The sequence below is a fragment of the Sorghum bicolor genome, chromosome 1 (assembly GCF_000003195.3).
Source record: "Sorghum bicolor cultivar BTx623 chromosome 1, Sorghum_bicolor_NCBIv3, whole genome shotgun sequence".
NCBI classification, from domain to species: domain Eukaryota; kingdom Viridiplantae; phylum Streptophyta; class Magnoliopsida; order Poales; family Poaceae; genus Sorghum; species Sorghum bicolor.
Window position 1 is genome coordinate 54,352,579 of NC_012870.2, and position 14,166 is coordinate 54,366,744.

Below are 14,166 nucleotides of genomic sequence, written 5' to 3' on the forward strand. Positions count from 1 at the left end.
ATCTGTGGATTTTCCCCTTTGTGGAAAAATCTAGGTTGTTTCAACTTGTCTTCACTAAAATAAAAAAATGCGCTGGAACAATAATTGAAATCTGGATCTTGTGCAATATATTGCAATAGGTACAAAGAAAATGACTGGTAGGCAAAATGGACAAAAAAAGAACAATATATATTCGCATGGTTATGTTCCAGCTCTCTCATTTATGCTAATGCTTATGTAGTTATGTGCTTTGGTGCGTGTAAAAGTGAACTCTGTGGTGAAGCCATGACTCATACATGCACCTAAAGCGTCAATAATTACTAGCACATATATAGTCATTATTGATCCAACATCCTCCAATTCATATGTTGTTGTCAGTTCTATTAAGTTTTCCTAGATCATTGGACAAAGCATACTCTAGTGGCAACGTATGGAGCCAGACCTCACACAATAACAATTGATCTTAGCCTCTAATAGGTTCTTGCAAACCGAATTTTCTGCTGCACCTCAAAAGTTAAGATTCGGTCATGAAAGTTTATTGTTGTGTGTACGTGGGTCATACAGGAGATCTAGTTGTGGAAAATTTTGGTTCCACCATTTTCCTCACCAGTCATATTGGCTAGCATGGTTTGTGCTGCAAACAAGATGTGTGTTGACCACAAGAGCTGGAGACATGCATGGTGCTGAAAAAGGAGAGGTGGTTGCTTTGTCAGTTGGGTGGATCATTCGTTACATTACGTTCAGGGTGTTGGACTGTAAAGACGTTTTGCAAGGTGGGCAAGAGGTCCCCATCACAGATTTGTGGAGGATTTGGTGATGGTGATTGCAGCGTAATTCAGATCCCATCTGAACATAGATTAGAAATTGAGTACAACCCTTGTCCTTGTCCTCTCAAACTACTAGATTGATGATTTTTACAATTATTTATCTTTTTTTTTCTAGGGCAGCTCACTTAATCCGACCACCCCTAGAAACAAGAGCTTTCTAAGGGCGTCAAGCTTAAGTAAACTGTGCTTGAATATGGATTTACAAGGCGGATTATTAAGGGAAACGCCGCTCAAAATACTTTCTATAAATCCTTTCTTCCTCTTCAGATCGTTGACTCATAATCCGAGCCCCTTCATTTCTTGGAGAAGCTAAAGAATTGCAAAAATAGAGGGGGAAGGTTTTGCCCCTAGAATCTTTGAATGAGTTTGCTTTAAAAGGTGAGATTATGCCACCTCTAATATCTTTTTTGAAGTTTGCTCATAGATTTCTTTCTAACTAGGGTTCCCATCTAGAGAGAGACATTATGGTTAATTCTCCATTGATATCAATTTAGATAACTAGTGCTATCTGTCTCTCTAATCATTGTAAACATAATGTACACAATATGTGAAGTGTGGTTAATATTTTAGTTTTAATACATCTAACATCATTACTAACCATGGCGTACTTTGAAGTGGTGAATTAGTGGATCATGATATATATGTATATTAAATGTGGCGGTACATATATGTAAAAAATGGTGTGAGAATATGAAATCAAATATGGCAGGAAATTTCAAAAATCTAAAGTATTTCTAGGGGAGACTGTAAATGTTCATTTGCAGAGTCACTTGGTTAAAGCTCACCACCTTAGGAAATCTATTTCTAGGGGCAGTTACATTAAGCTAACCACCCTTACAAATCCATTTGAGCAAACCTGAAAATGTATTTCTAGTAGCGGTTGAATGCCTATCTCTATAAAGGCCACATCTTTACAATCAATACTGTAGTGTCGGTTTCGAAACCACCCATCGATACCGTTTACGACAGTCTCTGAAAATTGTTGTTGCAGTATTGTTAGCAATTTCTCATATCATTATTGGTACTTGTGGTTATCTCATAGAGTTTTTTTTGCGGTGGTGCGGCTGTTATTTTTGTTGTTGTGTGTGTGGATGGGGTGGTGGGTGGGGTGTTCGTGAAACAGCAACAACAGCACGTTAATGTTTAATCTGAAATTATTCACTAAGATGAAAATCCTGTCCCTGATAATATTGGCAGCGCAACTGTGTGATAATCATGCATGCCTACTCAGTCTTTGGTCATCAACTCTAGCACGCATCGTTAATCATCATAAAACTTATCAATAATTTTCATGTAACAATCTCAATAGTTGTTGTCAAATTAATATCTATTATATTTTTTAATCATCAAATTGTGTATATAGGTCCCAGGGGCTGAGGGGCCCAGAGTCATTGCACCCTGCATGCGCGTTGATGTTGAAGGCTACGTGCGAGAAGGCTGACGTGACTGCTTCAATAAAAAAGGCAACTAATGTATAGGAGAGCCACTTCATATCAATTTATCTTTATTAATTAACTGTTTTTGATTAGATGATAATCGTGCACATGCATGATAGACTATGAAATTGTCGGCAGATATGAATTCAGTGCTAGGAAAGAGTCATGGCATACAGATTTTACTAGAATGGTGAAAGTAATATTCCCTACAGACCAGGACATTTCTTTTTTTATAGCTTTCTCGTCACCAGGATATATATATAGCTGGCATATAATTCACTTAAATTTATATGCTACTTTTGCAGGAGGTTTTTAAGCTAAGATAGCACATGTCATTATTATATTCCTTTTTATGTCACTCAGAAAAGAATTCTTTAGTATGCCATAAAACTACCATAATTACAACAGGTAACACAACAATGTTTTGTAGTAGTAATAGTTTTGTTAAAGTGATGTTCCCTAAATGGCTGGCACAATAAAAAAATATGTTTGCAAGTGTTCACCAAAAAGGTTGCAACGCGCATCAAACCGAAGTTTTGCCACAATGGAATGTTGGGCGACAGCAAACTTTAGGCTTTAACAGGACACACATGTAAAGGTATTCAGCGAAACATCCACGATGCTTCCTCCAAAAAAGAGTTCTGCGTATTTAAGCGATAGCTCCACCTTCACAGAGGGCCCACCCTATCTAAAATCAATTTTGCTTCACATTCTTGCAGATAAAGACATTACCGTCTTGCTGTATTATTGGTTGGGCACCAAAATGTTTCACTCAAGCGGCTTGTGATATTAGTTGAGTATTATCAATGTCCTAACTGACTATATATTTTTTAAATGGCTGGGGAATATGGAAAAGAAAAAAAGTTTGACTTATTTTTGTTGCAAATTAAAACCAGTTCACATAATGAATTGTATTATATATTGATCTTACCAGGCAAAGTTGCAACAAATATGAAATAAATATAATGATGATGTCTTTATGGCTAACAAACAATTAAACCCCATATCTGTTCCAATATACACTTAATCTCCCTGAACCTTTATTTAGAACGTGGTAATAAAGCTTTACATTCCTTTCCTTTAATTTAGAGTTCATGACTTCCTACTAATACTCCCTCTGGCTAATAATTTCAAATGTAAGTCAGTTAGGACATTGAAACAGGGTTGAACTTTGACAAGCATGAACTCTACAAAACATTGACAAGCATTTCCCATAAAATAGTTTAATATTTCAACTATTTATGACCAATCTAGCTTTTAACACCAGCCATATTATTTGAAAATAATGCTCAACATAAAACAAATAACCTAATGGAATGAACCGGAGGTTGACACATATTGTTATCCACATAGTGATAATTTTAAGTTATCTACTTGTCCCATTTGATATATAGCTTGGTATCGATCTCATATGACGCAAACAGCGCACAACCATATATAGTTCCATGATAGAAAATGATTTTCTATCCCAACTCACCGGCATAATAATGAGAGAAAAAAAGTGATCAATTCCACAAACCAACCAAGAATGATAAAGGAAATTGTTGAATTGTAGATAGTGGCAGTACATGATATCGGCATGCATGGTCACACATAAAAGGTGAGGTGTCCATAGTGTTTGGACTTTTGGATAGGGATATATGCATGTGTGCATCATTAGGTGTGGGTTGGTGACAAGGAGAGCACGGTGGGAATGGCTTTTTCAGACAACATTGGTCGGCTGAGGTTTTTCTGTGGGAGAGAGAGAGCCAGATCCAGATGGAAGGAAGAATATAGCTAGGCAGCAGCTATATATTGAGGTAGACAAACATGCAAATACCTTATCTTATTTATTATTATTTTTTGTGTTGGTGGTGTTACCAAGATAACTTCAACGACCTGTCTCTTTCTTTCTCATCACCACACAGAAAGTTTCATGATTGCTAGCTTACTCTTTCACAATAATGCTGATTTTATGTGTCAGTTTTATTTTGCACATTTCAATGCATATTGCAGAAACATTAGTATATATCCCACTGCTACGATTTATTATGTCAGAACGAATTTCAGAAATATCATTATTGGCAACAGATTGTATGATTTTTTTTTGTTTTCACTTCTGTAATCACAAGCAAGAACATCCCTCAGTAATCACTTTTGAACTTTTTCGCTAGGACTACTTTTTCAGGTGGACATCAGGAAGAATGCTACTACTTTTGTTCTAGAACTTTTTTATGATATATACGTAATAAACACTAAAGCTTAGGCTGTTCAAAATAATAAAACTAAACGTAGAAATAAATAGGAAAAATAGTGCACACATAGCTGAAAAGCTATATACACATGGAGAACATAGAGAATAATGAAGGGTCGGCATGCTTGCATGCGTGCATAAAGAATCCAAGAGCTGAAGAGAGAGGTGAGGTCGTTGTGAGTCCAAGTCATCATCCACTATCGAATGTTGCCCAACTGAATGATGGCAAATCATTGGTAGGGCCAGACCAAATCCCCGTCAGCATGTGGACGTGTCAAAACAGCTATAAGAGACGTCGACGGTCGGCAGGATTTTCTTGCTTTGTTGAGAGGCAAACCCGCCTCTCACGCAGAATCAGCGGCGCTCTGCTCGCAACCGCCTCCCATAAAAAACCCACAATTCTCCTGCTCGTCTCCGTTAATCGTGTTAACGAAGACAGACACTATAAAGTCATTGTCTTTGTTAATACGATTAATAGAAGGCGGCAATAGAAGGCGGGCTTTATTAATCATCCGTCTCCATTAATACTTTAACGGAGGCGGCCGTTTTATAACGTCTGCCTCCATTTAAATTTTAGCATTTTAAAAAAACTTTTGTATTGTGATTTAAATTTGAATTTAAATTATATTTTCGCAAATCAAATGCATACACTACTAATGAGGCATTGGTCGATGTTCAAAATGGCCAAAAACCTCGGCCTTTTTGCGGCCCGAGGTTAAAGACCCCTTTAGCACCGGTTTATAACACGAACCGGTGCTAAAGGGTCCTGCCCAACGGCTACTGACAGGTACTGTCGGGGCAAAGACCCTTTAGCACCGGCCAGTGCCACGGGCCGAGGCAACACAAACCGGTGCTAAAGGATCACCCTTTAGCACCGGTTTTTGCCCTGAACCGGTGCTAAAGGTCCGGTTTATAGGCCGGATCCCTCCTCCTCTCTGCCCATTTGAAACCGAGAGCACCATTCACCATTGTTGTTCTTGAAGCTTCTTCTTGCTTGTTCTTCATTTGTTCTTCATCTCCGATGCCCATCGTTGATCTTCTTCGACTCCGTCATCGTCTCTTCGTGCTTGGAGGTGACTAACTTCAGTCTTTCTTGTCTTTTTCGTGTTATTTTTGGCTTGTGATGTTTCCATCATTTTTAGCTCAAATCCACTTTGTTATTTTGAATCATTCACATGAATTAGTATCCATATATATATATATATCATATTTTATGGTTTACCTAGTATTAATGTAGTTTGTAAGAATGAATTATAGTATCTTTTTATGATCTTAGAAAGTAGGATAGTTCAAATTAATTGGTTTGTTAATATCACTTGATTTATTTTTATTACTACATAATGTCTATTGTATAATTTAGAAGATTTGTTGAAGTAACTAGACAAATAAAGGATATTATTAGGTTCTTCTTTAATCATACATGTTTACTAGTAAATGTGGAATTTATAATCGTTTAAAAATTGAGTATGGATAGTAGATGGCAACCGTGACCGGGTCTTCGGTCTCTCAACGGGTTCAAAAGCGATACCGGCCGGAACTCCCTCTCATTACTTGTGGCAAGTGTGGGCAGAAGATTGTGATGGAGTACAAAGTGTCGAAAGAGGGAGTAAACAAGGGTCGTATATTGTACAAGTGTCCGGATCGTAATGTGAGTTATTTCCAGACATTTGCTTATATATGTGCTTATTTTTTTAAAATAATATTAATTAAACTTTTGATTCTCTCTTTTAATTTCAGTGGGACTGATGAGGACATCCCAACCAAGCATGCTCCCTCTAATTCCACGTCACCAAACAAGATGTCACAAGCTCCAAGTCAAGCTACATCCACTCAAGTTTCACCTACGCCGACACCAGCCCATGTCATCAATGGACCGATTACACGTAGTCGTGCAAAGAAGCTACAACAAGAGGTCCACGCGCTACTTTGTGAGATTCATTTTAATATTAATGAGAATTATATACTACCTAAGTGTTGTACCTTGGTTGTACTCAGGTATATAGAGGAAGAGAAGGATAAATTGGACCCTGAAGAACGGACCAGTGCAAGTTCCAGAAGAAGCCAAAAACGGACCAGTAGAAGTCAAAAACGGACCAGTGAAAGAAATCTTCATAACTTTTTACTCACAAAAGCTATAAAGGTCCATGAGCACTTGTTGGAAATCTTGACGAGTCTACTTTCCAATGAATCTAGTGGCGACCAGTTTGGATACTCCATATTGCCTGCAGACCAGAATTAGTACAGACTGCTCAGAAGGTCAACAGTCTGTCGTGACAGAATGTTGGTACAACTTGCCAAGTGAAACTGTACCAATATACAGCATTTCGTGGTGCATGGAATACATTGATGGAAAGCTCTTGGAGTCTAGTTTCACACCCAAGAAACGGTTCATCATTTGGACTTCCCAATAAAAATTTATGGTCAGTTTATTAGAAACTGCTCTGGAGGCCAACAGTCACACGAAGCCACTTCGGGAATCCATTTCGAGGGGACCTTTCACATTGCCTTCCCTCAGAAACTCTATTTCGTTTTCATACCTATCTAGCAGGGCTGTTGCTAGTATAAATACCCCCTAAGACTCATTGTAATCCAAGACTTATTATATTGAGAATACAAACCACTTTGTTCAGCTGTGTGCTAACAAATTCAGAGAGAGATCTCTACCCCTTTGCTCTTGTGTTTTCCTTCGCGGAGATTACAGAAGCGGCCGCGTCATCGGCACCCAATCCGTGCTCCTGATCCTCGAGTTCAGGTTGCGTAGGTTGGTTCTTTGAGAGTGTGGTTGGGCGAATCCTTGGTTCAGGCTACCGTATAGAGACGGTGGTTGGCTCCTTGTGCGTGTCGTCAGGTTGCACTAGTTATCCTCGCTGCTTGCAGCAAGTTATCGGCTGATCTTCAGCTAGTTATCCATCCTACGTCGTGAAGATCGGGACAACGACCTCACCAGGGACGGTACTGGCGGATGTACAATGAACACATTAAGAAAACTTTTGCACAGGTGGTTGAGGCTGAAGGTGGTGAGGCAGTGAGCCGACGAAAGGAGTTCAATGATGTTTAGCCATTTGGATAATTTTTAGCCCATCCTAATCACATTTCTATAAAATCCAAGACGGGTTTTGGTCAAACTTGGTCAAATGACAAACTAAATTACTTAAAATAAAAAATTTTGAATACCAAGTTGTTAGATATCATCAAGATCTAAACTTTTGATATACACAACTTTTCCATTTGAGAAAGTTTAAGTTAACAATACCCACCAATTCTTGAATCTCACACAAACTATATGAAACTATATGTGTCAATTGTGGATTTTCAACTACACCTTCCCAAACCTTTGTCAAATGCAAAAATGGTCTATATATTAAATGTAGATTTTGATGAGTGGAACAATATTGGTATTCATGACTTTTCCATTCGAGACCATCTAGGGTTCCAAAACCGCTGCGTGGCTATGAATTCTCTGAAAATTCAAAATTCAATGGTTCAAACTTTTCCAAAAGAAAAGTTGATCATTAGACAAAATGTAGAACTTGATGAGTGTAACAAGCTTTGTATTCATGACTTTTCCATTTGGGACAATCTAGGGTTCGGTCAAAGGGTGTTTTTGTAAAAACCAATGCTTTGACTTTGGTCAAACTTGATCAAATGGCCCATTTGATGACTTCAAATGAAAAAAATTTGAATATAAAGTTGTTAGAGATCATCAAGATCTACATTTTATATATTGTCCATTTTTCCATTTGGATAATGTTTAGCCAATCCTAATCACATTTCTATAAAATCCAAGACGGGTTTTGGTCAAACTTGGTCAAATGACAAACTAAATTACTTAAAATGAAAAATTTTTGAATACCAAGTTGTTAGTACACAACTTTTCCATTTGAGAAAGTTTAAGTTAACAATACCCGCAAGCACATATACAAACACTATTACACAACACAAGTATATGACATATTTATTGATATCATCCATTGTATGTCAACTATGCAACATCATTCAAAGTTAGATTACACAAACATATGTCAAATGTTTACACTTGTCAAATTAAGATCTACAACAATGACACACCCATTTTTCTTAAGTCTGACCAATCATAGCAATATGCATAAATCTATGACGTCAACACGAGAAACCAAGATTAATATCTCGTGAATTTAGCTTCTTGACAACCAACCAGACTTCGATACATATGCGGTAGAAATAAGAAGCAGTAGAGCCAAGAGTTCCCACGCTAATTATATTGACAAATAAAATAAGATATAACCTCCGCACAGGTCAAATAAATCTCACGAGATCAAACACAAGTAGCTTAACCCTAGATGAAACACTCACAAAATAAAATCCAATCTAATCCCTTTAACAAGGCGACCTTGGCCTTTTAAGTGCATGCAGGAAAGATACACCAAACCAGACATGGACTAGGATAGATTAAACCAAGCCTAACTCCACCCTTTTAGCAAAATAATGCGGCCACATTGCTAATCACCATATTTAGCTTTCAAATTAAATCAAGCCACTAGCAACTCGCATCAATAAAATTGGAGCCAATCGTCAACTTGCTTCGTATATCAGGTGGCTTCTTAAATTGGTATAATTCCTTTTCTTTGGATAAATTAGCTCCACAAAATATAATCAAGGTTGGCATAGTAGTAGTAAAATCTATATTTCCAGCCTTCATCATATTTTGCTTCACATCAAAAGAAAATGAACCAAACTGATTAACTTGACGAGCCATGGGATCATCATCCTCTCTTCCTTGAAACAAAGCCGTCCTCGGCTTTAGCATAATCTCAACTGGCCTCTCCATCTTTGTAGCTACTATATTTTCATCATCCTTGTTGTCTTTATGTTGCACAAAAATTAGACAGAGAATTGAACTATATTGGAGATTTATTAGTAACAACATTTGCATTTTTTCACTCCTTGCAATGACTTCCAGAAGCTTCACCCAAAGAATTAATAACCACAACAGAGTTCCCCTTCATGGTTATACCATGCTCTGATGGCTCATTAAGTTGAGCATTGATCTCAGGAACCTTCTTTGCAGCAAGAGTGCCTTTTATCACTGCCACATTGTTCCCAACAAAATTGTTGGAGATAGAATCAAATTGGATTGATGATTTAATTGGCTCCCTGCAAAGAATCTAGGACTCAGTAGCAGCAACAACAGTAGGAATATTCACATCAAAGTTGATCTTTCTCCTAAGGTCTCCCCTAAAAAAGAGGACACTCAATCTCTTCATCTAATTAGTTCAGAACTATATATAGTTGCTCATGATCTTTCCATCTATCCTACATATCCTCCCATGCCACAAGTCTCTATCGATTTCTACAAAAATAACTGCTATAGTGAGATACTCTAAGCTTTCATGATGGCCTAGGGCCATGAAGACATCATGAAAGGAAGACACACTTATGACTAATGAGCTCTATTTTGGATTAATTATGTATTCTCCTGAGGAATTATTTTGTCTACGATGCTAGAGTTGGTAGGTTGATATAGGTTAATTTTTCTTCACCTACTATGGCCTCACCTCACTTAGAGGAACATAAAGCTAATATGTCTAGAAATGTTCATTACGGACCATAATGGGCTGATTTGACCCTGAACTTGAATCTAGCCCCATGGCATCAAGGCCAATTTCAGGGGTCATAGGTCAATCCAATTGACCTAAAAGCTATGTCTTCTTTGATCCCATGGCATCATAATGGGATAATCTGACCCTGATCTTGAACCTAGATCCATTAGCTTTATGTAGTAGTGTGGCCCAAATATTTTTTGCTATCATGGTCATGTTACTTGTTGGTATAAGTTACATTCACATATTGACCCACAATAGCACGTTCAATTTTGCACTTCACTCGGGAATATTCCTAAGTATAATTATTTATTTAACCTTAGGGAAGGCTGTGGCAACTGTTGACGGTCCTTAATGCTCATATTTAACCATCAATTAATCATGGAAAAGGATCCAAATGCAACCAACACCCAAACTTAGGGTTTTATCTGACAGAATTCCACGAGTTTTGGTGTTTGTCTATTTCTACAGGGGGTTATCAGGAAATACGGAAGAAAGGCCCACACGTCGGGTTTACATAGAGATATTAACATGCCGCATAATTTTCTATCATCTAGAAGACTCCAGAAGCCACGGGAACGAAGCGGAGGCCGAGAGGGCTCAAGCACAGGGCGCCCGTCCGAGTCCTGAGGGCGCCCGCCCTGCTACAGTGCTCAATCAGAGTCCAATTCGGGGACAACGCTCCACCGACCTAAAGGATCAAGGAAAACCGTGCGATTAATGTCGGTTTGATCCAACGGCCCATATTCACTTGAAGGGACTATAAAACCAGACCCCCTGGCCCCTAGAGATCATACCTCTTCTACAGAATCAAAGTTAGGGTTTCAATTCTTCATCCAAGTAGAGAGGATCCCTAGTTCTTCTAGTTCTACCTCTAGTTCATCTAGTTCTAGTTCTAGTTCATCTAGTTCTAGTTCTAGTTCTAGTTCTAGTTAGTTCTAGTTGTAATCTAGAAAATAGGGAGAGAGAAGAGGAGAGTGGAGGAGGAGCCGGATCTGTCGGATCTTCCTCAACATTGTACTTTTACAACAACTGGTTCGTCCTTCATCGTTCTCCAAGTTCTTCAATTCATAATTCCTGAGTTCTTTAATTACTTTTATTTACATTCAAGTTATTTATTGGATTCCCGCTTGCATCAAGTGCTCTAGTGTTTATAACGCTAGAGTAGTAATTAATAGATTAGACGTGGTGTTTAGTCTTGCAATTACCTGGAATTGCACCCAATCATGCGGATTGTTGTGGTAGCCTTAGGGTAGTGACAGCCCTAACGGTCGACGTATTCCACCTCGTTCGGATCGGTGTTTGTAGGACCGTAGTCAGACCTTCCTAGCCCCCTTCTCATCTCTTTCTGTGGTTAGTGCTCTGATGTCCCGATATAGATAATCTTGAAGTAATTCTTGATTCTTAGATCAACTAGAGAACTCTCAAGAAACTTCCTCTCTTCCCACCAAAAACAATTATATAGTTATCCTTGGGCGATCTTGATTCTCAATTAGTACACTCACGTTCCCTGTGGAAAATCGATACTCTGGAATACTCCCGGGTGAAGGCTACATCGGTATCCGTGCGCTTGCGGATTTTTCTATTTGCGTTTAAAATACCCAACAAGCTTTCTGGCGCCGTTGCCGGGGAACGGTAGCTGTGCTAGTTTCGAACCAAGTCGTCCGTGTATCCTTTTTCTTTTCCTTTTTTACCACACTCACCTTATCATTTTCACCATACCACATGGATTTCACTCTAAGCATTAATGAGCATGGAATTTATTTCATAGCCACTTCATTTACTCCATGCTCATATGCAACATCTTCCCAATCCATTGGTTTTTCCAACATCACCACATTCGAGATCTCCAACCCCCTCATTCTTTCTATTTATAAAAACTTTAAAATGGCGGTTGTCGATGCATATGTCTATATTAAATATTGCAGATCTCGTTGTGTTGATCTTTATATAGGTCAGCGTTGGAGGGGAAACCACTTCGCCGACATAAATTAATGGTTTCCCAAGGACAAGCTTAGTGTCCTAAAACAAGCACTGATCGGATTGTAACATGAGCTTTTAATTATTTGCAACATTACCTTGTGTATTGAGCATATAAGGATAATTTTAAAAAAATTCCTTCGGGTATTCTTGTCACTAACCTTTTCTAGGATTGGAGCAAGAAGATCGGATGAATAACAAGCACAAGGTATGTCCAACCAATCATCATACAACATTGAATTAAATTCATCCAAACTTGAATTTTGCAAAATTCAAGCATGGGGGAGTACTATACATAAAATCATCCATTGCCATGTTGCTACGTTGGTTGTCTCTACCTTTGAGACATGCTCAATGTGTTAAATACTAATCACATTACTTCATCTCCACTTGAGTAGATCTCTATAAATGCTCTCATGCTACCTTTATTTGCTTTAGTATATGTCTAGGTTTGGAGTAGTTTCATTTATCTCTTAATTAAGCATGGTGCTTAGTTTAGGGCTGATGATCTTACTTCCAAGGGAGTTTAAATTAAGCATGATGCTTAGGTTAAAATGCCCTCCTAAATCAAATTAGACATGGTGTCTAGGTTGATTTTTGAGCCGATAGTATGCTATAGTAGATATTGGATATTTTGTTGGACTAACCCCTACAGGAAAACTTTCAATATCGACCTGGGAAGTCCTGAGACAAACTCACATTGGAGACAAAGAGAGAGGTACATGAAGTTTAACAATTTACACAAGGAAGGCATAGCTCACAAGAGATGATCCGTGGAGGGTGCCACAAACACGATGCACAACCGCTGAGAAAGGAAAGCTTCCACAAGGAGATATCATACCATCACTCTTCAAGTAAGGTAAGATCTTAAGGTACTTGACTATCACTTTTATAAGCTTCTCCTTGGTTCTAGCGTTCACATGAATAAAAGAGACAAACATGTATGATTTACAACTCTAGATTAACCAACCCAATCGGTTCAACATGTTTAGTCCTTCCACCTTTGTGATCCCACAATCCTAATCATATGAGCTAAAATGTTGCACACGCAATCTTTGGAAGATATATATAAAAAGAAAACATAAGCATAGATAGATTATCTTTCCATTAGGTTGAGCGATCTGATCTGACAAATGCTTTAAATGCTACACTCATAATCTTATTATCTATCAACTTTGTATTGCTCCCTATGCTTAAGGTTAGAGAAGAACAAATACACTTTTGGTTCTGTTGGTGTTTTCCACCAACAGGGCCCATGCACTTGATCTCTGCCTTGTCTATGAGCAGGTACACTTCTAGCGAAATATGAAGGACTTTTACAACTCCCAGACTACACCAAGTGAAGAACCTAGATCTACAAGCACAAACACACTAGAGATACTGGTTACTCAGGCAATCACTGCCCTGAGATGCTTGAGGACGTAACTACTAGAGTAACCCCATTGTGGAAGTAATTACTGACCTTCTGCCGGTCAAGAGAGACAATCCAGGACGCCCCGTCATCCCGATCTCCATCGGCATGGTGGACTTCCTAGAAGCACTCTACAACTTTGGCTCCAGTGTCAACATTATGCCCAGGGTACTCTATGGAAAATTCTTTACACATCCTTTCCTAGAAACAACCATGTGTTTGCAGCTTGTAGATCAGACACTAAGTTTCCCAAAGGGAATATTGAAGAACCTCTACGTCCGAGTTGGTACCTTATACGCTCCAGCAGACTTCGTGGTGATAGAGACTGATACTGATGAGAGGGCATCCATCATCCTAGGGAGGCCATTCCTGAACACCTCGGGAGCTGTCATCTACGCTAGTGCTGCTAAAATCCATTTCTACATCAAGGGGAGGAAGGAGACGTTTTCCTTCAAGAACAAGACTACACAAATCTCAGAGCAATCCCGACATGAACCAAGGAAGAGGACCAACATGAGGAATAGAAACAAGCAAATGTGGACTGAGTCAGCTAAGATGGTCACTGCAGCTCAAGAAGGTCAAGATCGTCAACTCAAGTCACCTTTCTTGATCAAGAAGGACGACCTTGGTGTTCCAAGCATCAAGTGCACAATCAACAGATATTCTTTTTAGAAGACACTCTATGACACCGGATCTGACATCAACATAATGGCCGCAGTCA